General features: G+C 37.0%; 1 long non-coding RNA gene across 1 annotated transcript in view; it reads left to right on the top strand.

Annotated features, from left to right (window-relative positions):
- LOC130605834 (uncharacterized) overlaps positions 1–12,861 on the top strand; it is an 83,773-nt gene extending 70,912 nt beyond the window's left edge. Inside the window, exons 2-3 of the long non-coding RNA XR_008973802.1 lie at positions 11,631–11,736; positions 12,696–12,861. This is a non-coding gene — a long non-coding RNA (uncharacterized LOC130605834). The remainder of the gene's footprint in view (positions 1–11,630; positions 11,737–12,695) is intronic.
- The last annotated feature ends 935 nt before the right edge of the window (positions 12,862–13,796 follow it).

Genomic DNA, 13,796 nt, shown 5'->3' with positions numbered 1-13,796 from the left:
AGGAGTGTAATCCCAAACTGAATGATGGGCCTGGGCAGATTCAAAGTTAAACACTTTCCAGTTTTAATGTGAGAAGCTTCATAGCATTATTTACATTATTTTAACCTTCTGCTCTTTTTTATAATAGAAGATCAGAATTTATGAATTTGTGATGTGATCATCAGTATTGTATGCAATCTGGCTCACAGGATGGGGTGTAGAACAAAGCAAAAGACCTGCTGTGATAATGACTACACTTACCATTATTGTAGGAAAATAAAACAAAATTGGGGACTCCCTCTCCTTTGAAATAATTACTATCTTCCTGCCACTGTGCTGGGTAGACCTGTGTAGCATAACACATTGTCATGGAGTTATAACAAATTGTAGTCTTGAAGTTTTCTCCCTGAAACTTTTAATAAACTACAAAGGAAAATACTATGTATAATCAATGCTTGAATCCTTTACAAACCAGTTTAATAATGATAATCCTTGTAGAAATATTTCTTCTTTTATTATACAAAGATGCTGTATCTGAATGGCAAAGCTTACTTATCCTTTGTATGTGTATTTCTCTTCAGGTCCTTGTTGTTCTTGTGGAAATGGCAAATCCATTATATGAATTCTTTTGTCTTTATCAGGTAGTAGCTTGACTGTGAAATCTCATACAGATACTGAATTGCTGCTACCCAAATGCTTTTATATGTTATATAGTGGGCTGACATATTAAAATAATTTTATCATAGATACAGAAATCTATAAAATTGTGAACTTCTAATACTTTTTATTATCATTTCTGTACACAGAAATCTCTTGTAATCTCTGCATTTTCAAGGGGAAGTAGTGACTCTTCCCAGATTATTTACAGCATTAAAATGTGAGAAAAAAATCTGTTGGAAACAAAAAGATGTGAGGCAGACACTGGTGAATAGTTATTCTGGATTTCAGACCCTGTTAAGGAGGGAGGTGCCAGGGTGCAGTGAGAGCTGACTGCCCCCTGAAGTGGGAAGCCTGACCCCAGGGGTGACACTGGCACCCAAGGTTTGCAATTCCACAGCATAGGGGCTAGTTACGGGGTCTGTTGACAGCGCCTGGCATGGCAGGTGGTGAGACAGAGCCGGAGTCTCTCCTGGCGCTCTAGCCAGTATGAGTAAGTCCATGCTGAGATGGACCCCTTACAGTGTTGGTACTGTCCAAGAGGCAGGGCCAGAGCTAGAGCTGGAGGCCAGCACTCCTACAGTGTCTCTGAGCAGTGACTGACGTCTCTGGGATAAGATGAAATGGGGTCCTGGGCTTGTGGGCGGGGAGGCCCCAGGGGAGGCTGGGCAGAGACAGTCAGGCATGGTAATGTTTTGGGGTCTGACAGCAGGTTTTAAAAATTTGGTTTGAACCAGCGTAAAGGGCTTGTCAATCAGCCTGTGAAAGTGAAGGGATAAACAAACCACTTACTTATTTCTCCCTTTTCACAACTCTAAAGTACGGAGTGAGCTCCTATGGTTTGAAGTATAATGTGAATTACAGACCACTAGCTTGAACATCTAATATGGCATGGTCGAGTAAGCATTAAATGAGAGGCAGATTGTTCTCCAAGGGCCTGAGATTACATTGCATTTTTAAGATGGTGTTACAAATGTCAACTGTGGAAAAAGGAAAATACATACCCTGCTGTATATACGTAAAACCACTGATGTTAGTGTTATGTAAACTGATAGTGGTGTTGAGTGGGTTTATTATACTGCATGTAAACATTCTGTCAGAATATCCACAGTGGAGCTTCATCCTCCACATTCTTCTGTCCTTCTTCATTTTGAGGGAAAATAGCTCTCTCATTAGTGAATCAGATGGGAAATACTATTTAGAATTTTTTTTGGGAATTAAATCATTCTTTTAATGTGTGTTGCTTGTCAAAGTACCTAAAATCATCTGCGAGTGTCTGAGGAACATCACGCTTACTTTGTCAAGTAACTATTCAGAAAATTTCAGGAAGACTTAACTTCTAAAAAAGTGCTTTTGTCCTAACTTAGGCTCAAAATTAGAGATTTCTTCACTTACTTTAAGTTGCATCTAGTGATTTTTTTTTTTCCTCAAACATGTTGTTATGTAACTGCTACTCTTCACTAAGTAGAAAGTGGGAGAAAACAACACCCATAGGAATCTGAAGTATCCCAGCTTTTCTGCTGTTGGTTTTGCTGTAAATAGCTAGTCTTTGAAGATTTACCATAGATAGAAAAAGAGTTTGAATATACTTAGTAGAGCAAGGTTATTGTTATGCTGCTATTGTCAATATTTCAGGAGTTAATTTAGTTGCTTGAAAACACAGACAGAATTATCCAATAAAATTATATTTGCTGTATTAAAAATCTGTCAGTTTTGTCAGAGGTAGCATTTCAGCTAGATATAAGAACAAAGCTATCCATCTGCAAAAAGCAAAGATACAGAATGGTCAAGAAACAATCCAAGAGCAGATAATTATGATTAGACATCTCACATGCCAAATCCATGTCATAGTAAGTTGAATATTGGTTACCCATACACACAGATTTGGAAGGAAGACCTTTTTTATTAATTTTGGAAGAATGGCATGTCAAAGCTTCTCTGAAGATAATATTTGAATTTTGTCTCTTTGTCTGACTTTACATACTTGAGACTGAAAAGGGAGAAGTGTTTTATTTATCCTCTTACACATTGCTAGTCTAACTCCCTTTAGAAAGTAAGTAACAATACAACCGTTTTCAATCTAGCTTTCTTTAAACATTGCTATAGAGCTAACGTTTTTTAATATTGTCTGCCAGGCTGTTATCAGTTTTTTGTTTTCTTTCCAGAAAAAGAAATTATAGTTTTATATTTTCCATTAACCAGTTGGCCTAATTAGCATCCTGAGTACACATTTCTTATGCATTCTACTAGATAACTTGTTTTCATCTAGTATTTCAGTTCAATTTGTTCATGTTTTGTTGCAAAAACCTTTCTTCAGTTTCAGATTCTTTGTGATCATGAGTTGTTAGTTATTAAGAGGGAGGCATGTACTTGTACTAACAATACTGGATTGTTTCAAACCTAGGCTGATGCATTTCTTTCGCTAATGTAAAGGCTCCCAGGGATGAACTCCTGTGTATCCACTGCTGTGTTACCCCAGGAGTAAATAACTCATTGGCACACTGTCAAGTGCTTTCCTTTCCTGCCCTTTGTGCACCAGCACTTACAGAATCATAGAATAGTTAGAGTTGGAAAGGACCTTAAGATCATCCAGTTCCAACCCCCCTGCCATGGGCAGGGACACCTCACGCTAAACCATATCACAAAGACTCCGTCCAACCTGGCCTTGAACACCGTCAGGGATGGAGCATTCACAACTTCCTTACGCAACCATAAGGAAGAACTTCTTCCTTATATCTAACCTAAACTTCCCCTGTTTAAGTTTGAACCCATTACCCCTTGTCTTATCACTACAGTCCCTAATGAAGAGTCCCTTTCCAGCATCCTTGTAGGCCCCCTTCAGATACTGACGTCTCCACGCAGTCTTCTCTTCTCCAGGCTGTACAGCCCCAACTTTCTCAGCCTATCTTCACATGGGAGGTGCTCAAGCCCCCTTATCATCCCCATTGACCTCCTCTGGACTATCTCTGACAGCTCCATGTCCTTCTTATGTTCGGAATACCAAAACTGCATACAGTACTCCAAGTGAGTTCTCACAAGAGCAGGATCACCTCCTTCAACCTGCTGGTCAGTCTGCTTTTGATGTAGCTCAGGATATGGTTGGCTTTCTGGGCCGCAAGTGCACACTGAAGCCAGCTCATGTTAAGTTTCTCGTCGACCAACATCTCCAAGTCCTTCTCCATGGGGCTGCTCTGAATCTCTTCTCTGCCCAACCTGTGTCTGTGAACTGTGTAGCTGTGAACTTCTGACTGATTGAGCCAGCCTTGATGAATTATCTGTAAGTGAGAAGGACACCCTTCTGACCGTGGATCCCACAAGGTTCTATGAGACCATTGGAAAGCCACTGGCATTTCCCTTTTTTATATTTCTCCTGAATTAGTACTTTCTTTTCTTAGCCACAACAGCTATCAAATTATGTGTCAGATAGTTTTCACCTATGTAACTATTTTAGCCTATAGTTCAGAGGGACAAGATAGTCATCTGTTTCTTCTAGAGAATTCTCAAGCATATGTATTATATTTCAGGCATCTGCAACCTGCTGCAATTTATTTGTCTCTTACTAGATAAAGCACTCTCCAGAAATCTTCTCCATTACCTATCACATAAAAAAAAGTTACTTAATAAAATAATTAGGAACACATTAAGAGATGTAAACAGTATGCAAAATATGAATGTTTGCTAGTCCATCAGGTTAAGTGCAAATGCTATTGTTGACATTACTGTTTTATAAAAAACTGGGAAAATAAATACTGAACTAGATACCAGGATTTTTCTAGTTCTGACAGAAGGTTTCTTGCTTGTAAAATCATTTTTAACTACTCTAAATGTTTAAGCAATGCATGTTTCTTAACGGAAACTTTTGGGAATGGCAGATTGTATTTTTATATAGAGATACATGAAATGAACTTAAATTTTTCCAGCCAAATTGCCATGTGTACTGTACCATGCATGATGGATGGAGTCTTAAGGAGATGAAAATCTTAACAATGAAAAGAATCTTTAAAAGAAAGCAGTAATGAGTGCCAGGTATAATGTGAAATGTGATGATACAGTTGGTTGGAAAGCTATCCAAAGGACTCTACTGAATTACTATTCACAGCCTGCTTTGCTGCACAGGTGGCGTATTGGCTTTTGGTTATCACTGCTTAAAGCACTGTCACCATTCCTTCAACACTTAGTGCTTTTTTAGTCACCTCTGTTTGTTTTATTTTTTTCTCATGACAGTCACAACTTTCTTGAACTTGGGAATGCTGCTTAGCATGAAGAGGGTGGTTTGCAAAGGAGAACCAGTACCTTATTGCCTTCCTGGTGCTTATGACTAGTTTCTCATGACTTCTTCAGAATTTGATTGCTGAAACTTTCTGTTTCCTGGGACTTCGGAAAGGATTATTTTTATGTCTTTGAAATAGGTGTATTTTCTTCTAGGTAATGTTTTGAGTATTGTTAGGGCTTTCCCTCTGTTCTAGAACAGTAATTGTAGAATCATAGAATGGTTAGGGTTGGAAAGAACCTTAATATCATCTAGTTCCAATACTCTGTCATGGGCAGGGACACCTCCCTGCCCATGTTGCTCTTGACCATGTTGCTCAAGGCTCTGCCCAACCTGGCCTTGGAACACTGTCAGGGATGGAGCATTCACACCTTCAGTGGTGTCATGGTTTAAAACCAGTCAGGCAGCTTGTTCACTCACTTCCCCCCCCCCCCTTCTTTCCCTCCCCATACTCCCAGAGGGATGGAGAGGAGAATTGAAAAGAATGCAACTCCCCTGGGTTGAGATAAGAACAGTTTAGTAACTAAGGTATAACAGAAATCACTACTGCTACCACCAATAATAATAATGAGAACAGAAATAACAAGGGAAGAGAATACAGCACCTCACCACCAGCTGACCGATAACTTGACCTCCAGCCCGACCAAGCACTGACCGATACCTCCTCCGACCCTGCAGTCCCAGCCCTTCTGGGTAACTCTCAGTTGCATCCCAGGCATGATGTGCTATGGTATGGAATATCTCTTTGGTCAGTTTGGGTCAGGTGTCCTGTCTCTGCCTCCTCCTGGCTTCCCCTCCTCCCGGCTTCCCCTCCTCCCTGGCAGAGCATGAGGCTCACAAAGTCCTTGGCCAAACCAAAACATCCTTGTTATCAGCTCTGTTCCCAAGCCGAAAGTCAAAACACAGCGCTGCACCAGCTACCAAGAAGGAGAAAAATGACAGCTACTGCTGAACCCAGGAAAATTGGGCAGCCTGTTCCAGTGTCTCACCACTCTCACAGTAAAGAATTTCTTCCTTATATCCAGCCTGGATCTTAACCTGTTTAAGCCTGAACCCCTTACGACAATGAAGTGATACTTATTTATGAAATCACACTGGTAAAAATTTACTTTGTCCTTGCAATTTAAGAATTCAAAGTGATTGTTTTCAAGCTGTTTGAGTTGTGTTCTGACTGTACCAAAGATAGGTTCTATTATTACACTAATATCTTGTACTGGTTTTTACACTTTGGGAGATCTAATGACATGCTGTTCAGGGATTTTTAAAGAACTGCTACATAAAAAGAGACTGTTACTGAACAGACATTTTTGTTTATTTGTTTGTTATATATTCAGGTTTTGTTTCTTTGTAATTTTGTTACTCATTCATAATTTATCCAGGACAGTTTTGTGCCTTATTTGGTAGTACTCGCACCAAGAAAGAAACTCTCAGTGTATACCCCAGTTATCACTTGTCAAGAAGGGAAATTGAAAACTGTGAAGTTTTTACTGCTGTTTAAAGTCTTTTCTGTCACGTGAAAATACACAGGCTTAAGGGAAGTTTTGTCTTATTTGGGTTTTTTGTTGTGTGGGATTTTTTTTGCCCCCTTTTTTTTTATTTTATTTTTTAAGTGGACTAATCTTCCTAGCAAACATAAAACTTCCATGATGTTGCCATAGAACAGTCATGAAGTGCTTTGCAGGGTTTACAAGATCCTGCAATTTTGTAATGGAAGATAGTGAAGTAGTTTTGAACATGTGTAAAAGAACGTTCTTCAGTGTTAGGAAGCACGGGAAGAAAAATGATTTTCAGATAATTAGGTAATGGAAGCTGCTAGCATTTATAGGCTAACTGAGAATCAACCCCAAAATTATTGCGAGGGAGTAAGCCAATGGAAAATTTCTTACTTCAATTAAGCTTAATTTGGGTTTTGGGAAAGTCCCAAAATGAACATAAGTAAAATTAGGAAATTAAGAAATGAGAATTTTCTTTTTCATTTTCCTGTCTTATCAGGAATTGCCTTACTATTGTTAATATACTCTCTGCTGAGCTGTTTTGGGAAGCATGTGTGCATGTGTCTCCTCGCAGTGAGTATTCATGACAATTTAAGGAAAAAAGCTTTCTTGGCATTTCCCCAAAGCCTGCTAGTGTTGAGATACAGCTGTATTTCTATTTCTGCATCAATTGAAAAATTAAATACTTGGTGATACAGATGCTAGAGGCTTTCTGTATAATTCTTGTGATGATCAATGACACCCTGTACAGAAAACACTTAAAAAAAAAAAAATATATATATATATATATATATGCCCTGTTAAAATTTGTGTGGAATATGTTTATCCAGGAATATTCAACATGTTTTCAGCGTTGTGGTTCATGCAGACAAAAAACCCACTACTGAAAACCTGAATTTGTGAATACTGCTTCAAGATGTAAATTATTTCAATTCTTGTTATCATATAAAGAAAAAGCAACTAAAATTCCCTGATTCTTAAAGATTTTGCTCGTTGACTATTCACCCATGCAGTATAAAAGCCAAAAAGTATGTAAAATATGCTAACATTGATGCAGCCTAAAAGGAGCAATTAAGTTTATAACTACCATACATTGTCTCAGCTTTTTGGTGGAGGTAACCGAAAACCAGAACAAAAAAAAAAGTAAAAAGGATTTACGTATATGTCTATGTAGGCTGATTATCTGCCTATCACTTAAAAAACAGCAGACTTGTTCCACTTGTTAAAATAGAAATTCCTTAATGTTATTAAAAAAAAAAAAAAAAAAAGCTAGGTGACTAAAATAGTCTCATATTAAAACAATTCATTGCCGAAAGGGAATTATTTCTAATTCATGGAGTATCACAATCCAGTTATTCTTAAGAATTTGACTTCTCAGAATTATGACTTTTTATGTCACCTAAAACTTAACTGAGTATGTTACAGTGTCTAGGCCTTAGGCATCTTCATTGCAGCAGTGAAGGCATTTTCTGTGGACTTGTGTGATCCCCCTTGGGATGTTATTTTTATTCCTTTCTGACTTGCTTATTTTGTTTTTACAACCAATTTCACTAGGGTGACATTTTCTAGAATAGTCAGTTGCTCAGGCACTCACCTGGAACAGGGGACATGAGATGTTAAGTGTCTGCTTTGAATCAGTCATATGAATGACGTGAAGCAGATTTTCCAACCTCTCAGACAACTTCCAAAGTCATAAGGCACCAGCTCCCTCCGCTTTACTGACTGCTGACTCTGTTTTGTTTGTTTGAACTTTTGATTTTAACTTTTCTTAACTGAATAAAAGACCAGAAAAGAAATTTCTCTTACTGTGGAAAAGGGAATGGAAGCAGGAGAGAAGGGTTGGAAAACTCTGGGAAGAGCCTATGTAAGATCTTACTTGTTGCTTGTATTATTGCAAGGAGTCAGTAGCTGCTGCTGGGAACCATCCCTCCCCTTTTAAATCCCCATTAGCAGTTAAGTGTTTTCTCATATCTCAAAGACAGTAGCAGACTTTATTTTCTAGGGATTTACCGCAAGCAATGTAGGCAACAGCCAATTTTGCTTATGCCTTTAAGCTAGAGCTGAATCTCTGGGAATAAATGTACATGAGAATGGCTTCCATAGTGGTGTCACATGTTTAAAATGCAATCCATACTATACCATTGTAATAAATATATTTCTTCTTGTTGACAAGTTAAATGAATGATATATGCATGGACCAGGAGAAGAATTTAATTGACTGAACTGTTTCTTACTGATAAATTTGTATTTACTGAGGCTTTCTTTGGTAACTTCAAGCTTTATAGCTACTGCATGGTTTCACAGAAAAATACGTCTAAATACATATGAATACACACATATATATACACACATATATGTGTAGGTATGTATGCATGCCTTTTTATTTCTGTCACAGTAATCTGCAATATTGTGTTTTGATATATGGTCCAAAAGGGTGTGTGTGGATCTGCTTTCACAGTAAGAACCTATTATTTAGTGAATTTGTAATTGTATAGTGAGATCCTGTGGTTCTTTGGACAGTATTCATTAGGCTTATACAGAGCAAAGAGCTGATTCTTGCTAGTACCCTGGAGGCTGAAGGTACCAACTTCAGGATTCCCTGCAGCACCAGTTAGTGCAGTGACTGAGAAATGAGATTTTGACTTCAGGAAGTCTGACTCAGGTCTGCAGTAAAATGTGGCATAACACTTGGTAATATCTACTAACTGTGCCCCTGGAAAATGAACCTTCATTTCTAGCTTCTAAAATTCCAAGGATTCATATTATTTATAATTGCCAGTGATCATGAGACTTAGTTAAACTTTAAATTTAACTCAAAATGTTAACATACGCGTAATTTAACTCACAGTAATTGGATATTTCACACTTTAATTGCTACATTGGTAGGCAATTTGTTGCCTAGCGTTTCTTCAGTTGCACATGGATGTAGGTAAATGATAGACCTTCATCTGTGATGCTGAAATGCTAGTTTGTTTACAGCCAATGAATAAGCAAACATATTCATGCTTGTATGTTCTTCTAGGAGTATAAATATTGCTATATAAAGTAAGATATCACAAACTGTTGTCATCAGACTGTATTTCCACTCTCTCATCCTCAACAAAGTCATAATGCAGTAAGTTTGCATTTAGTTCTCAAACGTCTTGAAACATAAAGCTAGAAGATGGATTCTGTATGAAGTCATTATTTAAGTAATTCTTCCCATAATGTGCTCTTTTACACCCCCACTATTTCATTTCTAACCTGTTCTTTTCTAAGAAGAAGGTATTTTAAGCTACTGCTTTCAAAAAAAAAATATCTTCGGTACTCAGTAACCTGGCTGTCAGTGAAAGTGTAAAAGATTCATAGTCTCTTTTGAAATCAAATCCTGTACCACGTGGTTCCTCTTAAGAAATTTTTGTTGCTGTATGCTGCTGTGATTAACAGAGGTCAATATGAAAAACATTAGTTTTGTGAGTCTTTATTTGTAATACTAAAAAAACATTGATCACAGACCATTTTTTCTCCCATTAGATAAGAATATTTTTGCATAAAATTCTGTAATGACTATAGATAGCCTCTACTGTCTAGCTTGACTAGACAGAAGATTTGTCCTCCCTTTCCCCTTTCAATACATTGAAATGTGAGATGTTAGTCTTATCAGCCATTTCAGAACAAAGCTTATAATCATCATGAATAGATGACACCCTCCTGGTTGTATGAGGAATTAACAGAAAGTTTATTCCCTTCTTCACCAGTTGCTGATACCACCCAATCCTCAGAGGACACAAGTAATAGAAATGCAAAACTTTTATTCACATCTGTTCTGCTAAAAGGCAGGGTACTCAACAAACCAACCACACACTAGCCATATAATATGCACAGTTTGTTAAACAGGCACACTAAAGCAAATAAGCACACTAAAACAAACAAGCACACTAATGCGAATCAGATATATATGTGTATATATAGAGAGAGTAAATAAGCACAGTAAAGCGAATCAGAGGTACATATATGTATAGCACAGAGGAAAATTAGCAATGCATCGAATCTTTACTGCATAGAGAGAATAGTGATTAAGAAAAAAATACATCACCAGTTACTTCCAAATCATCATCCAGTCCCACAATTCAAGCTATTAAGCCCCATTGCAGCTGGTGCTAGGAGTATCAGGTAACTGGGAAAATGCCTGCATGGTGCATTCCCCCATAGGTGAGGTTTTGGATTTGGCTACAGGAGGATCCGGCTTTTATATCCTTAGAAAAACTACTGGCTTTATGCCAGATCTGTAATTGTTCACTCGCGGGGGAGCATGCAGTTTCTCATTATCTTGCTGTTGTTCATACCAAGAACATTGGCTAGGCACCCTGGTGTAAGAAGGTCATAGAACAGTTGCACACCTGTGTTTTCCTGCCTCTTTCTGACAAACGGTTCTGAGGAGCATAAACATATATACTCTGCCAAATACACTGACAAAAACCTTACTTTGTTGTGTGTCCCTGTCATGAGTGGGAATCAAAGCTAGGTTCCCATCCGTTATAACATATTAGAGGTGAAGGATGAGCCACATCCTGTGACTCACCTCTCTCCCATCCTTATATCATCGTCTTCTAATTTAGTGTTAGTTTGAACTTGCTCATGGGATTTCAGCTCATCTAAAAGGAAGTCTCTGCTACATCTGTGGGAGTGTCTTTTGCTTTCTCTCTTATTTTTCCCATTTCACTGTTCCTAAGAAGATGACCAGATTTGCTTTTTATTAATTTTTCATTTCATTGTGATTCTTGTGCTCAATCTATGGAATAAATAAATGGAAGCAAAACTAATGAATAAGGGCATTATTTTCTCTTTCCTGTTTGGGGTGGGGGAAATAGATTATATGATTAAAAAAAAAGCTAGACGTTATTTTGCAGGCTTAGTGGAATGATCACACTTTTTTCATCGAATAATTTGATAAAACTGTTTCATTCTGGAGATCTGTTAGGAAGTTTTAACAGGACCCAGTGAATTTTCGATGAGTAGATAAAACTCGAACTTAAGCACCAACATTAAATGTAGTGTGTGCATGTGTTTGTTTTATGGTGATTTTAGTTTACATATTTTTTGTCAGGAACAGTAGATAATTTTTTGTGCATGAAATTGCTCACAAACACATATTCAACATTTGCACAATGTCAGGATTATCATTAGTTGCTTCAAGGTTGTTTCAATGCCAATATAAAACCAGTGTTTCTTTCTTCTTTTTGATATTCCAGGAAGCAGTCACAGAAAGACAGAAGATGAAAGTTCCTATTCCCAACTTGATTGTCTTGTATGCTACTGTAACTCAGAGCTTGAAGGTTGTGACCAAAAGGGGATCAGGTAAGTAAATCTCTATCTCTGTGGTTACTGTGTTGTTTGGAACAAAGTGCTTAATACATACGAAGAAGTACAAATATAAACTGAGATGTTACAGTGATTTGTAACAAAATTAAGAGGATTTCAAACTCTGCAGCAAAAATATTTAGTAGCTTCTGTATCTTTTCAGACTGTATTATGGTGTGTAAACTTGATGCAAAAACCCCAAATATATTAAAATCAGATACTTAATGTGAAATCAATGTTATCATTCATCTACTGAAGGAAAGTTATTTCCAGAACTATTTAACTTACTTAAAAGACTTTGTTGCAGTCAGTGTTGTTAGTGTGAGCTACTAGATTAGCTGTTTGACTATATACTTTATTGTGAAGAATCTCTTGGAAATTCAGATAATACAGTTTTGGTTTAGGCTACTGTTTTTTGTAATACAACAAAGAGATTGAGCACAGCAAATTTAATAACCATGAAAAGTGAGCAACAAAATATATTTTTGAAAGGGCTACTTGATACGTGGTTGAAGAGTTTAATTCAACAAAGAAAAACCAGGCAGTTTTTCAGAAACCAAGCAGAGGTTGCCATGTTTACCAAACATCTTTCATACTGTTACTATAATTATCTTCATATATAAATGAAGGGAACACCAATATTGAGACAATTGAATAGGTTTTTTTTTTTTTTTTTGTCTGTGACCCTGAAATTCTGATTTTTCATTCCTTCACTTTTCACTGGATAATAATAATAAAAAAAAAAGCAGGATGTTGCTGCTCTAAACTGTCTTGCTCTTTGGCACCAAAGGACACTAATCCTTAATGGGTGTCTTGATCCCATGTTGTTGTAATTAGTTAATTAGGTTTGTTGTTATTAGTAGTTTTGGCATTGGAATGGTTTAGGTAGCTTTTGTTGTACTGTTCCAGAAGTCTGGCTCTGATTTCTTTTTGTATTTCTTTAAATTTGTTTCCAGATGGTGTTGGTTGTTGTAAACTGGTGCTTAGGGAGGACATAGGTCTTCATACATTCTGGACAACAGCTTAAATCATATCTTGTATTTTCAATGGATTATATTTGTAATAATACTATAAAACTGATTATATGTTCAATATTGTAGTGACTGGAAATGTAGATGGAGGGAAGGCAAGTAAGTACCACTATAAACTACGGCTTGAGATTAGAATATATTTAAATTCAAGAAAACTGGAGTTTACGGAGTGTGTGCAAGCAAAGGAGTTGGTGATCTCTATATCATGATATCATCAAAAGGTGTTTGTAATACGATGTTGAAGCCTAGATAGATATCACAGATATCCTTTGAATGTGTGTCCTGGGTTCAGCAGTAGCAGTCATGTTTTTTTCCTTTGTGTTAACTGGTGCAGTGCTGTGTTTTGACTTCTAGTTGGTTCACCAACACTGTTCTCAAACTAGAAGTCAAAACACAGCACTGCACCAGTTAACACAAAGGAAAAAACATGACTGCTACTGCTGAACCCAGGACAATGTGTCTGGGTGAGGAGGTTCTGTTTGATTAATATTTAATACTTGTAAATTTAAGATGAGGCCTCTTAATCCAAATTTAGTATAAACTTTATTGATTATCTTAAAGTAAATTTCACAATGACATCCATTTTTAAGGAACCAAAAAATAGCCAGTCATCAGTTACCTTTACTTGAATGTGACAATAATAAGAACTTGGGCTGGTTTTTTGCATTTTTTTTTTTTCATCATTTTTGTCTGTATTGTCTTCCTCTGATTAACCAATGCAAGGAAGAGCAGTAAATATGCATTTTAATTTTTGTTTGGTAAAGTAATGTAGTTGCTATAATAACAGCAAGAGAAAGAGCATACATTACTTTCTAAGATGTACAGAATGTATTCTCATACTGATGCTGTCATAAAAAGGAAAAGCTGTAATGGAAATCTTTGGATAATGCCTTACTACAGTAAAATGTAACATGGGGTTTTTGATATTATCACGTGAGATCTGCTTATCCTGTATATAGTTTCAATTAGCTGTATCACCAAGAGGGTTGATTATCATAATGTAAGTGCAAAGGAAAAAGCTGATTT

Source organism: Pezoporus wallicus, unplaced genomic scaffold (assembly GCF_028554395.1).
Source record: "Pezoporus wallicus isolate ANWC-B61680 ecotype Strahan unplaced genomic scaffold, APGP_CSIRO_Pwel_v1 contig_6950, whole genome shotgun sequence".
Taxonomy (NCBI): domain Eukaryota; kingdom Metazoa; phylum Chordata; class Aves; order Psittaciformes; family Psittacidae; genus Pezoporus; species Pezoporus wallicus.
This window is presented reverse-complemented; position numbering and strand designations above follow the sequence as displayed.